This window comes from Suncus etruscus, chromosome 14 (genome assembly GCF_024139225.1).
Source record: "Suncus etruscus isolate mSunEtr1 chromosome 14, mSunEtr1.pri.cur, whole genome shotgun sequence".
Classification (NCBI taxonomy): domain Eukaryota; kingdom Metazoa; phylum Chordata; class Mammalia; order Eulipotyphla; family Soricidae; genus Suncus; species Suncus etruscus.
In genome coordinates, this window is record NC_064861.1 from 608,716 (window position 1) to 625,808 (window position 17,093).

The window sequence follows — 17,093 nt, forward strand, 5'->3', positions numbered from 1 at the left end:
GTTTTATCCTCAGCATCACATGATCTCCCAGTACCACTGGTACAGCCATGAGGGTCTGACAGTGCGGGCCAAGTAATCCCTGGAACCACAGACTCTGAATAACACATCTTGAAACCTTTACATTGAATCCAACACCTGGTTGGCTAAGACTTTCCACCGTCCCCAAGCCTCCTGAAAGAGTTTGAAAGAACCAAGCCCAATCACTTCCAAAAACGTTTAGCTGAAGCCCCTCACCTCCAATCTCAGTTAAGGCTCAATTTTCAATAAACAAAAAAAAGCCAATATAAAAGAAAGGATGATTTTTCATTTTCATTAGACTGAAAAGAATATGTGTGGTTTAAACAGAAATAACAGGCTTCGGGGGCCAGGCGGTGGCGCTAAAGGTAAGGTGCCTGCCTTACCTGCGCTAGCCTAGGACGGACCTCGGTTCGATCCCCCGGCGTCCCATATGGTCCCCCAAGCCAGGAGCGACTTCTGAGCTCATAGCCAGGAGTAACCCCTGAGCATCACCAGGTGTGGCCCAAAAACCAAAAAAAAAAGAAATAACAGGCTTCACAACTGCTAGATGCCACAGTGAAGGAATTCTGGCCATGAATCCTTGATGTGACTTATTGAGTGGGTAGCCATATTCAGAGATTATTTTTCACCCACATAATTTCTTTGTGATCACATTAATTTCCTGTGGGGAAGACTTACAGTGACATAGGAACTAAACACCTTAAGACAACAAGTGGAACCATGGAAAAGCAGCAAAAAATGCCACCATATATAATGGAAGATGAAATTCTGTATATCCAATCAATACTAATCCCCTATATAGTCTTTTGAAATGGAGGTTAGGGTGGAAATGCCTAGTATATTCAAGAAGCTCAAAGAATCAATAAATCATATGCCAATAAAACACAGGAGGGCATGAGAGCAGAAATGAAAAAAATAAAATCAGAAAGTCACAGTTGAAAAACATGATAAGCAAAAGGAAACATTCATTAGAAGGCCTCTCCAACAGAGTAAGAGTTGCTTAGTACTAAAATTAGTGAGCTCTAAGATGAAGAACACAGAACCTTTAAAAAAATCAGAAGATGGATAAAAAGCCTCAAGATAAACAGACAATAATGTTTGTGATAAAAACAACAAAAACAATATAAGAAACATTGGGGTCCCAGAGATCCAGAAGAAAACTCCTATGATGAAGCAACAGTCAAAAACATCATTGCTGAGAAATTTCCAGAACTGATGATAAATTCAACCATATCCTAGGTACCTGAATAGTACTAGCTAAAAGAGAGACCCAAAGAAAAACACCACAAAGCACATTTTAGACACAGTGATGAAAACCCTACAGAGGTAGAATTCTGAAATCACATAAAAATTACATACAAAGGAGTATTTTTAAAATTTACAGCATATTTAACAAAAGCAACCATTGAGGCCCAAAGTCAGTAATGGGATACAGTGAAAATACACAGTGAAATAACTACCTCAACAATAATACTTCCCCTATTCAGATTTTAATCAAGGCTTGAAGGAACAAAATACACTTCTTTGATTAACAACAGCTCAGGAACTTTACAGACTCAAAACCAATTTTAAAAGTAACTGAAAGGGTAACTTTAAGGCACGATAAACCCTACCAACAAACAAGATTTTTTTAAATGTGACACAAAGTCCCATGACAATCATGTCTTTCAATATGAATAGACCAGATAAACCAATTAAGAGACATTAGGTGGAAAAATGGATCAGAAAATGAGTTCAACATACTGCTATCTGAAAGAAACACTTTTAAATTGAGCAAACACAGGCTCAGAGTCAAAGACTGGAAGGCAATCCTTCAAGCAAACAACTCCCTTAAAAAGGTTTGGGTGACCATGCTAATAACAGATGATACAAACTTCAGGCTCACGAGGTAGGTTATAAGAGACAGAGAAAGTCATATCTTAAAGATCATGGAATATTTAATTAAGGAAGAAATCATATTCCTAAAATATGCACTCAATAAGGGGCCAGCAAAATACTTCAATCAGCTAATAGACTTGAAAGACGTCAATAGCAATACAATAGTAGTTGGAGCCATCAACACCTTTGTGCCAACTTTTGATAGATCTACCAGGGTAAACCTTAAAAGGGATATACTGGCTTTGAAGAAAGATGGGAGAGAGGGGCATAATATATATGTATAATATATATGTAGGTTTCATCCCCCCAAAAAAGCCAATTACACATTTTTATACAGTGTACATGGAATATTATCCAAGATCAATATTATATCAACTGTCTTCTCAGATCATGAAAATAGAAAGTGAATTACAAAACAAAACTGAGAAATAACTTTAACACCTAGAAATTAAACAGTTCACTACTGAACAATGAATGGATCAAGCGGAAGTCAAAAGATTTTTAGAAACAAATGAGAATGAGAAAATGTGCTATCAGAATTTGTGAAACACAGTGAAAACATTATTAAGAGAAAAGTCTATGGCTTTTCAAGGGTTAATTGAGAAGGAAGATAGGGCCTACATAAATAACTTAATGGTACAACTTAAGAAATCGGAAAATCAACAAAATGAGCCAAAAGCAAGCTGGAGGAAGGAAATAATAAATCTTAGGGCAGAAATTAGTGAATTGGAAGGCCAAAAACTATTCAAAAGTTCAATGAGTGCAAGAGTTGATTTTTTTTTAAATCTATAAATAAACAAGATTTATAACTCATTAGCAAGACTGAAGAAGAAAGTGAACAACTTTAATAAATAAAAGAGACGGACCAGAGCCATAGTACAGCAGGAAGGGCATTTGCCTTTCATGTGGCTAACCTGGGTTCGACATTTGGCAAAGGAGGCATTACTCATTTTTCTGGAACAGCAAGTCTTACTCAGACATTTACAGAACACTGAAATGATCTTTAATGCCTTGGGTTGATAACATATAAATAGCTATACTTCATTAAATGTTATCATCTGTCAAACACTTTAATAAGTACTCTACATACTTGAGTATAAGCTGACCACCCCTAATTTTACCCTAAAAACTGGGAAAACTTAGTGATTTAAGTATAAGCTGAGGTAAAAAATGCAGCAGCCACTGGTAAATTTCAAAAATAAAAATATATACCCAAAACAATTACAATAATTGAGAAACCAGTATGTTGAATGTTTTTCAATATTTATTGCTTAAGAGAAACTGTAAACTAGCAATACCTTTAAAACTTTAAATATAGTGCAGAAAACCATAGCTCAACAGGTAATCAAGCTAAATCACAATGGATAAGATCCTTCAAAACTGGATTCCTCCTCCTCATCTGTATGAGTAGGGAAGAAATCAAGATGTGAAATCAAGATGAGAAAGGGAATTAATAGGGGAAGAGAAGTCAGGGCTTCAGTCATATTGGTGATGTTAAAGAGTGATGTAGTTATAAATCCAAAGTACAGACTAAACAACATTGAAAACATAAGAACTAAATTGCAACCATCCTTTGTAATATGGCTGTGAAGATGGGCAGGGATGATGGAATATGGGAATATTGGTGATAGGAATTGACCTTGAAGACGGGATTGGTGTTGCAATATTATATGTCTAAAACTCAACTACCAGTAACTTTGTAAAGCACAGTTTTTAACTAAATAAAAAAGTAAAAGGGAAAAAGAATGTTTTCTTATACAAAGACACCACACAGACTATTTATTGCCTGATATCAATAAATCCAAATAAGGGCTAATATCCAAAATATAGAAAACATTGGTAGAACATTACTAGAAGGAATCATCTAACCCCATAAAGAAATTGAAAGAAAAGATAAAGATAAAATCTCAAGAAGACATTCAATGGCCAAAAGACATATTAAAATGTTCTAAATAATTAATCATCAAGTAAATGCAAATTAAAAATTGCATGAAATATCATCTTAAGCCAGACAAACTGGGACACATTAAAAAAAAAAGCCAAAGTGATAGTACAATGGGTAAGGTGTTTGCCTTACAAGTGGCTGACTTGGGTTCAATCCATAGTACCCCAGTCTTCTGAGTTTATCAAAGGTAATCCCAGAGTGCAGAACAGGACATAAACCCTGAGCACAGCTGGGTGGGGAAAAAGGGATCAAGAATGGCCAATGTTTGCATAAAAGGGGAAAAAAGAGACCTTCATGCACTTTTGGTGGAAATGCTGGCTAGTCCAGCTTTTCTGTAAAATAAAAACAAACATAAAAAAGCCCTAAGAATTCTTTTAGGAGTCCTCAAAAATCCTAGGAATTTTTCCATCTGATACAACAATTTTACTGCTTGGAATATGACACAAGGGCCCAAAAGCAGAATGCTGAAGATATTTGAAATTCTATTCTCATTGCAATTCTAGCCAAAAGCTAGTCAAATGCTAGCCAACACATTATGACATTCACAATAGCCAAAATGTGGAAACAACAACCCAAGTGCCCAAGAATAGATTACTGGGTAAAGAAACTATAGTACAAATACACAGCAATAGTATGCAGTCTTCCAAATTGAAATTATTCAATGTGATGTTTTATGAAAGGATCTTGAGGTTATCAGGTTTAGTGAAGATAGTCAAAAAGAGAGTGACAGACATGAAATATTTCTTTTAAAGCAACATAGGTATAAAGAGAGATGGTAGGAAAATAACAAATGCCCGAAGGCAGTAGAAATGGAGAATATGAGAACTGGTATTCAGTAGGAAATGGGACCCTGTGGAGATCATTGGCCTATTGGTGGGTGTTTATAATGGGGATGGGATCACCACACAATGGTGGTGGTAAGTAACCACGCTAAAGGAAGTGGGGGGAATGCTGCTAGAAGGTGCTAAAATACTATGCATGGAACCATTCCAGTAATAGTATTGAAACCTACAGTGCCTAAAGGGGACATCAGGGTGCCTCCTAGGAGGCAGGATGGTAGAGGAAAGTGTACACTGGTAAATGGATTGATGGTGGAACATTGTATACATGAAATCAATCATGAATAACTTTGAAAATCATGCTTTGATTAGAAAACAAATGGAAATTTTGAATCTACTTAAAATTGAAAAAAAAAGTCAAAGAAATTGATGGGATTGGACAGGAAGGAACCTGGAGTCATTGGTGGAGGGATGCAATTACTGGTGGGATAGAATTGTAGGCATTACCTACCTGAAATTGTATTGTCAATAACTTTATAAAAGAAATTCTAAGTAAAAATAATGTTGCAAACAACCCAATGAGATAGAAGTAAAGAGAATTTAAGCAGCTTGCCCAAGGCTATTCAGAGAACTAATGAGGAAGCTTCTATTGGGGTAGGTGGTTATCACCAGAGCCCACAATTTGCAACAATCTCTTATTAGGCTTTGGTTTCTCTGAAAACTTGTGCTGCTCAGAGTCAGTACACTAACCTTGTACATTGTCATTCACTTTATAGAAATCTGAAGTTCAAATGGAAAAGTACTAGAGAGGTAGATGATCTGGTCATGTTAATACTATTGGAAGGGCTGAAGCTGTGGTGCAGCAGTAGGGTAAACGCAGCCTTACAGCGGCTGATCTAGGATGGACCGTGCTTTGACTCCCCGGCGTCCCATCTGGTCCTCCAAGCCAGGAGCGATTTCTGAACCCGTGAGCATCACTGGGTGTGGCCCCCAAACCAATATATATATATATATATATATATATATATATATACACACACACTATTGGAAAATATTTTCTTAATACAGAATCAAAGGTTTTCTAAGAACACTGGTAAAGCATAACACTGATGATATTCTAGACGATTTTGAATATGATGGCAGACATTTTCATTTTAATAGTTATATGACTTGAAAATGTTTGTTAACTGCTGCTGTGCATGTAAGCTAATAATATATTTGCAATTTTGAGAAACATTAAATATATAACTGAAAAATAGAATACATAATTTATATAGACATTATTCAATATAGAACTTCAATATAGAAGTTGATTTAGTCATTCAACAAATATTTATGGAATATCTATATACTCGAGTATAAGCCAATCTGAGTAAACTTCGACACTCCTAATTTTACCCTAAAAACTGGGAAAACTTAGTGAATTGAGTATAAGCTGAGGTGGAAAATGCAGCAGCCACTGGTAAATTTCAAAAATATAAATATATACCCAAAACAATTGCAATAATTGAGGAACCAGTAGGTTAAATGTTTTTTTAATATTTATTGCTAAAAAAAAACCTGTAAACTAGCAACAATAGCTTTAAAACTTTAAATAAAGTGCAGAAAACCGTAGTTTAACAGCACTCAAGCTAAATCACAAAGGTTAAAATCCTTCAAAGCTGGATTCCTCCTCATCTATCTGTATGTCCAAACAGAACTTCAGCTGTCTTTGATGTGAGGGTCCTAGCATAGACATTGCCATCATCACTGAGTTGGCAGATATGTGCGTTAACTAGTTGAGTGGCATCCAGTTCAGTTCAGCCGCCTACCTCTTGAGATCAACCAGGACTTGTGGACTGAGCTAAAGCACTGCCCCCTCCAGAAGATGATAGAATAAAGCGACTGGAGACTATGTGCATTGGATTCCCAGTTCTTTCTTTTGCATATGAACGACAGTGCACCTTATGACATTCTTCTGTGGTTACCTTTCCTCATATTTCAAGTAGGATAATGTTACCATCTACTTCTGAGGAATGTTGATGTTAGTGTTTCAGCAGTTAGTTTTTAAAATCATGTTACAGTTCATTTAGTTGACCTATCATCACTGCCCTCTATAATATGATTATTAGGTTTTGTTCTTTTGTATGTTTTTGTATTGGAGCCACACCTAGAGGTGCCCAGGGCTTACACTTGGTTCTATGCTCAGGAATCATTTCTTGTGGGCTCTAGAGTTCAAATCCAAGTTGGCACTGTGCAAGGCAAGTGCCTGACCCACTCTGCTCCTCCTCCAGCCTCATGTACTTTCATGGTTATTTCCTTTATTTTACAAATGATAGCAGGAGCAAGGCAGGAGCAAGGTTGGTTTCTCTACTCAGGTTTCCAACACGAAGTCTAGATATTTTTTCTCTTGAATATTTTAATGTCAGCTTTTGGATATAATTGTGGTCATATGAAACCTGACTTCACCTCATGTAGTGATAACCTTTGCTTGTGATAAGGAATTTCAAGATCTGACTCTTGAGATATTTAATGCCAATTTTTCAACTGTAGTAATTCTGTTATCTGTTAACCTACATAGGAATTATACCTTTGGGCCACCTTTACCCATTTCCTATACTCCTCCCTTTCCTTCTCTGCCTGTCACAATCTGTTCTCTGTTCAGTTTTCATTTCAGTTCCACATTAGTGATATTCTACAGTACTTTCATTATCTGCTACTAAATCACATAGCACAATGCCCTCAATTCAAAACATTTTTGTTACATAGGAAATTGATTCAGAAATTTCTTTCTGGATGCTGAATATTCCTTCATTGTAGATATAGTAATGTTTTCTTTAGCATTTACTACATGCCAATGGACATATAGTGGTTATTTAATAAAGCATTTAGGCATTACTATTTAGCTAGAGGTGCAGTAAGTTATACCATCTATTTTTGTATAATCACAATCTCTGACAAATCTCACAATCAAATTCCCTGAAAAAAGATTTCTCAGAACATTTTTCTATTAAGTGATGCATGACTCTATTCAGTGCTTCTCAGTAGCTATTCTCTAGGCTAGTGTTAAGTAATCATCAGGTGGAAAAGGCTAAAAACCATCAAAAATAGTATTTTTCTTTATCTGATCAGCTACTTGTTGGGCACCATGCCATGCAAAGCCTAAAATACGTTTTTTTAAACATACTAGGCAGAGGAGGAGAGAATGATAAAAACTTTTCTTTACAGTTTTAGGCAAAAAAAAGTGGAGTGAAATATGAGAACAATTTTATCTTTTTTTTCCATAGTCTAACTTTCTACTGCATGGAAATAGAAAATAGTACACAGTTAGCATTTACTTAGAAATAATCTAAAAGATTTGCCAAGCATTGATATGAATGAATCTACTGAGAAGTAGGTCATATTCACTGGTTTTCAGTTATAAAGAGTCGAGAGGACAGAAATAGGGAGGCCTTCGGGAGAAAGGAAAGAGCACAGGTGGTCCTCACTGCCACTTGACCTGCTATTTTGGGCCTGCGTTTCACGAGTTTAAAATGAGTGCACAGTGGATCTTACTGAAGAGCTAATTTAGATCTTCACCAAATGTAAGAATTTGTCAGGAAAAACTAATACCTGATTTGCTGTTCCTACATTGAAATCATTTTTAGAATCCTTCATTGCGGGCTGCCTCAGGTATTGCACGCTGTTCCTATTTCCTTTCCTCTTCCACTGTTCCGTCCTTAAGTAGAGAAGCTGCCCTCTTTCCAGTTTTGTTTGCTTGTTTATTGCCTGCTGCTGCCAATTCAATACAATGTTAAGAGTTTTAAGGGTAAAGAACATCTCTAGATAGCCTCAGTTCCTAGAATGTTGCCTGGCATATAGTGCTGAATCTGAATGAATGTTCATGACCCCTTTGGTTTTGTTTTATGTACTTGTCTACTTACCTAATTTGTTTTGAAGACATAACTAAAAGTACTTGGCTCAATACTTAGGAGTCACTCGTGAGACCTTAGAGTACCAGGGATCAAACCACATCTTCTAGCATACAAATCCAATTCGTTTTTTTGCTGTTTCCTTTTTGTAAAATGCTCAATGCCTCTGTGGTATAAGTACTATTAGATCATTTATTTAGATGGCAAACTTCAGGATAGAGGAGAACTGATCCTTTTTCAGCTAATTCCTTTTTCTTGGACTAATACTGACATAGGACTTTCTGGTGTTTTCCACTTTTCCTTGTATAGGCACATGTGTGCCCACCTATACTCTGGTCTTCCTACCATTTCTCAGAGACAGATTAAGCCTGCAGTATACCATAGAGGTATACTATGCCTGACAGAGGGAGGAAGTACAGGAGCAGAGAACAAACCTCTGTGGTAGCTATAGGGCTGTGGGCCTAGGATGTAGATTTTGGAAAGGCAGCAACAGACCTGAGTTTTCAGAAAAGGAAGAGCCTTTGTACAGTAAAATTCTTGTGCAGTACTCACAACAGGATTGTGACAAAGGCAGCATAGAGTTATTGTTCTGATTTCACTAAGCAATGCATTGTTCAACCTATTTCCTTGAGTTACAAAAATTGCTTTGGTGACAGAGGAAAACTTAGAAAACTCAGTATGTGAAAGTCTGCAGCCAGAGATGTACTACAAAATGTATGGCACTTGTCTTGTACATAGCTAACCCAGTTATGGCCCCTGTGCACTACTTGGAGCAATCCTTGAGCAAGATCTAAGAACAGTAAGCCCTGAACATAATTAATTTCTAGTTAGTTATGTGAAATTTATCTTTTCTGCATCATCCTAAATATCAATTTCTATGTATTCTGTTCACCTAAGTCAGTGGTCGGCAACCTGCGGCTCGCGAGCCACATGTGGCTCTTTACACTTTTATTTTTTTCATTTTTTTTTTATGCAGGATCTGAATTCTTTTTATTTTTTCTTATTTTTATTTAACCAACTTTATTACATACATGATTGTGTTTGGGTTTCAGTCATGTAAAGAACACCACCCATCACCAGTACAACATTCCCATCACCAATGTCCCAAATATCCCTCCTGCAAACTCAACCCCCGCCTGTACTCTAGACAGGCTTTCTATTTCCCTCGTACATTCTCATTATTAGGATAGTTCAAAACATAGTTATATCTCTAACCTCATCCCTGTTTGTGGTGAGCTTCATGAGGTGAGCTGTAACTTTCTCTTTTCCCTTTTGTGTCTGAAAATTATTATTGCAAGAATGTCTTTCATTTTTCTTAAAATCAATAGATGAGTGAGACCATTCTGCATCTTTCTCTCTCTATCTCTGACTTATACTATTATATTCAATATAATAGATTCCATGTACATCCATGTATAGGAAAATTTCATGACTTCATCTCTCCTGACAGCTGCATAATATTCCATTGTGTATATGTACCACAGTTTCTTTAGCCATTCGTCTGTTGAAGGGCATCTTGGTTGTTTCCAGAGTCTTGCTATGGTAAATAGTGCTGCAATGAATATAGGTGTAAGGAAGGGGTTTTTGTATTGTATTTTTGTGTTCCTAGGGTATATTCCTAGGAGTGGTATAGCTGGATCATATGGGAGCTCGATATCCACTTTTTGGCGGAATCTCCATATTGCTTTCCATAAAGGTTGAACTAGACGGCATTCCCACCAGCAGTTAATAAGAGTTCCTTTCTCTCCACATCCCCACCAACACTACTTGTTTTCATTCTTGGTGATGTGTGCCAATCTCTGGGGTGTGAGGTGGTACCTCATAGTTGTTTTGATTTGCATCTCCCTGATGATTAGTGATGTGGAGCATTTTTTCGTGTGTCTTTTGGCCATATGTATTTCTTCTTTGTCCAAGAGTCTGTCCATTTCTTCTCCCCAGTTTTTGATGGGATTAGATGTTTTTTTCTTGTAAAGTTCTGTCAGTGCCTTGTATATTTTGGAGATTAGCCCCTTATCTGATGGGTATTGGTTGATTACTTTCTCCCACTCAGTGGGTGGCTCTTGTATCCTGGGCACTATTTCATTTGAGGTGCAGAAGTTTCTTAGTTTAATATATTCCCATCTGTTAATCTTGCTTTCACTTGCTTACAGAGTACAGTTTCCTCTTTGAAGCTGCCTGTAGTCTCAATGTCCTGGAGTGTTTTACCTACGTGTTGTTCTATATATCTTATGGTTTTGGGTCTGATATCGAGGTCTTTCATCCATTTAGATTTTACCTTCATATAGGATGTTAACTGGGGGTATAAGTTCAATTTTTTGCTAGTGTCTAGCCAGGTGTGCCAACACCACTTGTTGAAGAGGCTTTCTTTGCTCCATTTAGGATTTCATGCTACTTTATCAAAAATTAGGTGACTGTATTTCTGGGGAACATTCTCTGAGTATTCAAGCTTATTCCAGTGATCTGAGGGCCTGTCCTTATTCCAATACCATGCTGTTTTGATAACTGTTGCTTTGTAATACAGTTTAAAGTTGGGGAAAGTAATTTCTCCCATATTTTTTCCCAATGATTGCTTTAGCTATTCGAGGGTATTTGTTTTTCCAAATGAATTTCAAAAGTGCCTGATCCACTTCTTGGAAGAATGTCCTGAGTATATTTAGAGGAATCGCATTAAATCTGTACAATGCTTTGGGGAGTATTGCCATTTTAATGATGTTAATCCTGCCAATCCATGAGCAGGGTATGTGTTTCCATTTCTGCGTGTCCTCTCCTATTTCTTGGAGCAGAGTTTTACAGTTTTCTTTTTATAGGTCCTTCAGAGTTTTAGTCCAGTTGATTTCAAGATATTTGAGTTTGTGTGGCACTATTGTGAATGGGGTTGTTTTCTTAATGTCCATTTCTTCCCTATTACTATTGGTATATAGAAAGGCCATTGAATTTTGTGTGTTAATTTTGTAGCCTGCCACCTTGCTATATGAGTCTATTGTTTCTAGAACCTTTTTCATAGAGACTTTAGGGTTTTCTTGGTAGAGAGTATCATGTCATCTGCAAACAGCAAGAGCTTAACTTCTTCCTTTCCTATCTGGATTCCCTTGATATCTTTTTCTTGCCTAATCGCTATAGCAAGTACTTCCAGTGCTATGTTGAATAGGAGTGGTGAGAGAGGACAGCCTTGTCTTGTGCCAAAATTTAGAGGAAAGGTTTTCAGTTTTTCTCCATTGAGGACAATATTTCACTGGCTTGTGGTAGATGGCCTTAACTATATTGAGAAAGGTTCCATCCATTCCCATCTTGCTGAGAGTTTTGATCAAGAATGGGTGTTGGACCTTATCAAATGCTTTCTCTGTGTCTATTGATATGATAATGTAATTTTTATTTTTGTTGTTGTTGATGTTGTGTATTATGTTGATATATTTACAATGTCAAACCAGCCTTGCATTCCTGGGATGAAACCTACTTGATCGTAGTGGATGATCTTCTTAATGAGGCATTGAATTCTATTTGCCAGGATTTTGTTGAGGATGTTTGCATCTGCATTCATTAGCGATATTGGTCTGTAATTTTTTTTTTCTGTAGCATCTCTGTCTGGTTTAGGTATCAAGGTGATGTTGGCTTCATAAAAGCTATTTGGAAGTGTTCCTCTTTTTTTGATTTCATGAAAGAGTCTTGCCAGGATTGGTAGAAGTTCCTCTGAAAGGTTTGAAAGAATTCATTAGTAAATCCATCTGGGCCTGGACTTTTGTTTTTGGGCAGACATTTGATTACTGTCTTAATTTCCTTATTACTGATGGGTGTGTTTAGATATGCTATATCCTCTTCATTCAACTGTGGAAGATTATAAGAGTCCAAAAATGTATCCATTTCTTACAGGTTTTCATTTTTAGTGGCATAGAGTTTCTCAAAGTAGTTTCTGATTACCCTTTGGATCTCTACCATATCAGTAGTGATCTCTCATTTTTCATTCCTAATATGAGTTATCAAGTTTCTCTCTCTCTCTCTCTCTTTCTTTGTTAGTTTTGCCAGTGGTCTATCAATCTTGTTTATTTTTTCAAAGAACCCACTTCTGCTTTCGTTGATCTTTTGGATTGTTTTTCGGGTTTCCACTTCATTGATTTTTGCTCTGAGCTTTGTTATTTCCTTCTGTCTGCCTATTTTTAGGTCTTTTTGTTGAGTATTTTCTAATTCTATGAGCTGCTTCATTAAGCTATTCAGGTATGCCCCTTCTTTCCTGATGTGTGCTTGCAAAGCTATAAATTTTCCTCTCGGTTCCGCTTTTGCTGTGTTCCATAGATTCTGATAGTTTGTGTCTCCATTGTCATTTGTTTCTAGGAAGGTTTTGATTTCATCTCGGACCCACTGGTTATTCAGTATTAGGTTGTTAAACTTTCAGGTATTAAAGTTTTTCTTCTGTGTACCTTTATGGTTCACATAATTTCAGGGCCTTGTGGTCAGCGAAGGTTGTCTGCAAAATTTCCATCCTCTTTAATTATGGAGTTATGTTTTATGTGATCACATGTAGTGCTTCCTGGAGAATGTCCCATGTACAGTAGAGAAGAATGTGTATCTGGGCTTCTGGGGATGGAGTGTTCTGCATGTATCTAATAGTCCTCTTTCTTCCATTTCTCTTTTCAGGTCTAGTATATTCTTGTTGGGTTTCAGTCTGGTTGACCTGTCGAGTGTTGACAATGCCGTGTTGAGGTCTCCCACAGTTATTGTCTTGTTATTGATATTATTTTTCAGATTTGTCAACAATTGTATTAAATATTTTGCTGGCTTCTCATTCTGTGCATATATGTTTAGGAGAGTGATTTCTTCCTGCTGTACGTATTCCTTGATTAATACAAAATGTCCATCTTTGTCCTTTACAACTTTCCTAAGTATAAAGTTTGCATCATCTGATATTAGTATGGCCTCTCCAGCTTCTTTATGGGTGTTGTTTGCTTGGATGATTTTCCTTCAGCCTTTTATTTTCAGTCTATGTTTGTTCTGACTATCAGGTGTGTTTCTTGTAGGCAGCAGAAGTTTGGATTGAGTTTTTTGATCCATTCTGCCACTCTGTGTCTCTTAACTGGTGCATTTAGTTCATTGACATTGAGAGAAAGAATTTTCCTGGGAGTTATTGCCATCTTTATATCAAAGTTTGGTGTGTCTGTTGGTCAGTCTTGTATTAAAGTAGCTCGTTCAGTTTTTCTTTTAAGAATGGTTTTGAGTCTGTACAGTTTCTGAGCTGTTGTTTGTCGGTGAAACTATGTATTTTTCCTTCAAATCTGAAAGTGAGTTTTGCTGGGTGCAGTATTCTAGGCGAAGCTTTTATTTCATTGAGTTTTGTCACTATGTCTCACCACTGCCTTCTGGCCTTGAGTGTTTCCGGTGACCGGTCTGCAGTAAATCTCAAGGATGTTCCCTTGAATGTAATTTTTCTTTTTGATCTTGCTGCTTTCAAAATTCTGTCTCTATCTGTGGGATTCGTCATTGTGACTAGGATGTGTCTTGGAGTGTTTTATCTGCGGTCTCTTTTAGTTGGTACTCTTTGGGCATGCAGGATTTATTGCATGTATTCATTAGCTCTGGTAGTTTCTCTTTAATGATGTTCTTGACTGTTGATTCTTCCTGGAGATTTTCTTCCTGGGTCTCTGGGACCCAATGATTCTTAAGTTGTTTCTGTTGAGCTTATGATAGACATATTTTCATCTGTTCCCATTATTTGAGTAATTTTTCCATTGTTTGAGCATTTGCTTTATGGCTTTTTTCCAATTTCTTCTGCTGTATGGAATTGTTATTCATCTCATCTTCCAGTGTACTAATTCTATCCTCAGCTGCTGTTAACCCGTGGGAAAGCTTAACCATGTTTTTTTAATTCAATTCATCTACTGAGTTTTTCAGACCTGTTATTTGACCTGAAATTTCAGTTTGGAGTTTTCTGATTTCTATCTTTATATTCTTCTTATTTTTATTAGTGTTCTCTTCTATATTTCTTTGAGTTCTTTGAACATCTTCCATATTGAGACTCTAAACTCCTTATTTGAGAGACTGACTGGTTGTTCATGTTCAAGTCATCAGAGTTGCCATCGTCATTGTCTATCTCTGGCACTGGCCTGCATTCTTTTCCCATTGTAACACTCGTATTTCGGATTTTTCTACGTGTTTTAGTTATATTCATTGGCTAAATGATGTGCTCGGCCGGGAAGTGAAGCAGAGTGTCCGTGCTCTCTGGCTCCATGATTTCTGGGCTTGTAAACTCACCTCCAAAGAAGGCTCCAGGGAAGGTGAGCAGTCCGCAGATGAGCCACACACAGGATGTAATCAGGCTGACAATGGAGCACAGCACAGAAGACAGGTAGATAGGGGTGCTGGTATCTGAGTTCCAGCAGAGTTCAGTGGCTTCCCCTTTCTGGGCTTGTAAAGTCAGCCACTCACTCACTCGCTCGCTGGGTAGCTTCAGAATGGTTTTTTTTGGGGGGGTTCCCTTCCCAGGGCTCCAAGGAGAGCTTCAAGGATTCAGAAAAGACAAAGAAGCACAGGACAGGGCTCCCTTGAGGTCCTCAGTTTCCTCAGAAAAAGCACAGCAGGGCGTAGACTCCACAGGTGAAGCAATCACCACTTCACCTGGCAGTCCCCACAGTCAGCCATTTGTTACTCACTCACTCGCTCGCTGGGTAGCTTCAGAATGCAGTTTTTTTGGGGTTTGCTTCCCAGGGCTTTGAGGAGAGCTTCAAGGTTTCAGAAAAGACAGAGAAGCACAGGGCAGGGTTCCCTTGAGGTACTCAGTTTCCTCAGAAAGAAGCACAGCATTGCGGAGACTCCGTAGGTGAAGCAATCAGCACTTCACCTGGCAGTCCCCACAGTCAGCCATTTCTTACGCCCTCTCTTATTTCTTGCAGCAGAATTTTATAGTTTACTTTGTATAGGTCCTTTACATTTTTAGTCAAGTTGATTCCAAGAGTTTGTGTGGCACTATTGTGAATGGGGTTGTTTTCTTAATGTCCATTTCTTCCTTATTACTATTGGTGTATAGAATGGCCATTGTTTTTTGTGTGTTAATTTTGTAGTGTGCCACCTTGCTTTATGAGTTTATTGTTTATAGAACCTTTTTCATAGAGACTTTAGGGTTTTCTAAGTAGAGTATCCTGTCATCTGCAAACAGCGAGAGCTTGACTTCTTTCTTTCCTCTCTGGATTTTCTTGATATCTTTTTCTTGCCTAATCGCTATAGCAAGTACTTCCAGTGCTATATAGAATAGGAGTGGTGAGAGAGGACAGCCTTGTCTTGTGCTTGAATTTAGAGGAAACACTTTCAGTTTTTCTCTCTGAGGACAATATTTGCCTCTGGCTTGTGGTAGATGGCCTTAACTATATTGAGAAAGGTTCCTTCCATTCCCATCTTGCTGAGAATTTTGATCAGGAGTTGGACATTATCAAATGCTTTTGGCTCTTTTCACTTTTAAATTGGCACTTCTGTGTGCTGGTCGGTTGCTCCAGGAGTCAGGACTCTGCTCCTAGCCTCTGTCAGTGCGCTTTCTATCTGCAGCCCCTTCAGCCAGCTCCAAGAGTGTAAGATGATACTCGATATCAACCCTAAACAAATTTGTGCCCCCAATGTCATCCTTTCTTAAACCTCTTCCTTTGATTGTAAAAGTCCACTGAATATGTACTTTTCTCTCTCTCTCTCTCTCTCTCTCTCTCTCTCTCTCTCTCTCTCTCTCTCTCTCTCTCTCTCTCTCTCCCTCTCTCTCTCTCTCTCTCTCTCTCTCTCTCTCTCTCTCACCTCCTGGTATTGGGAATTGGTTTTAATAAAGTAAGGTGTTCTAGCTTTTTGGGGCTCAAGGAAGACAGTACAAGGTAAAAGGCCATGGACTCCATGATCATCCTTTCCTGGCTAGCTTGGTTTATTATTTCTTTCCTGCTACCCTGATTCTTCAGACCAGGTTGGGTGGGGTTTAGAAATACAGTGCCTGTAGTGATCTTAAAACACATATTTTATTTTGCACAAGAGTGGGTGGGTATCTTCCATGAAGGGATTCCAACCCAGAGTTTTCTTTTCAGTGGATTCTCATGTTCAGAGTACTCATGATTAAAGTTGTGAGCTAATGCTCTTAATTGCTGTTTTTCATATTGATTATGACTTTCTGCATAATATAAGTACCAATCAGAATTTTTTGCAAGAGTGGAAACATTTCAATATCTCCTTTTCAGACACAGCTATCCCAGAATCAGATTATTTTTTTGAACACATCCATCTTATGTCTAACTGTAAAAACTACTTGTGAATCTCCCTTGCAGAAAAATATTAAATTCACAGAGAAAGTGAACAATGTCTGCTAAATACACAAGCTTAGCTACCCATTCCTTGTCCACTGGGGCTGTACAAAGTCAGAATTCTACTCTCACAGGAACTGCCCTACCTCTTTGCTCTTCCCAACAAGGTGAGAGAGCACCCTTCCCCTGAACAGCCACTTCACTTCTTCATGGAGAAGATGCTAGTAGTGGGCATCCATACTCTCACCCAGGGTGGTGAATAGCCTGGATTTGATAACAATTGTGAATTTCAAAAATTATCTTTACTGTGTCATCTGTCAGAGTTTAGTTA

General features: G+C 37.7%; 2 protein-coding genes across 3 annotated transcripts in view; one reads left to right on the plus strand and one right to left on the minus strand.

The window, feature by feature from the left end:
- JAKMIP2 (janus kinase and microtubule interacting protein 2) overlaps positions 1-17,093 on the plus strand; it is a 230,115-nt gene that overhangs the window by 112,269 nt on the left and 100,753 nt on the right. The gene's annotated exons all lie outside the window — the stretch shown is intronic.
- Positions 6,792-17,093, minus strand: part of PPP3CA (protein phosphatase 3 catalytic subunit alpha) — a 1,090,725-nt gene continuing 1,080,423 nt past the window's right edge. The window contains exon 15 of the transcript XR_007502344.1: positions 6,792-6,801. The gene's annotated coding sequence lies outside the window, so the exon portion shown is untranslated. The remainder of the gene's footprint in view (positions 6,802-17,093) is intronic.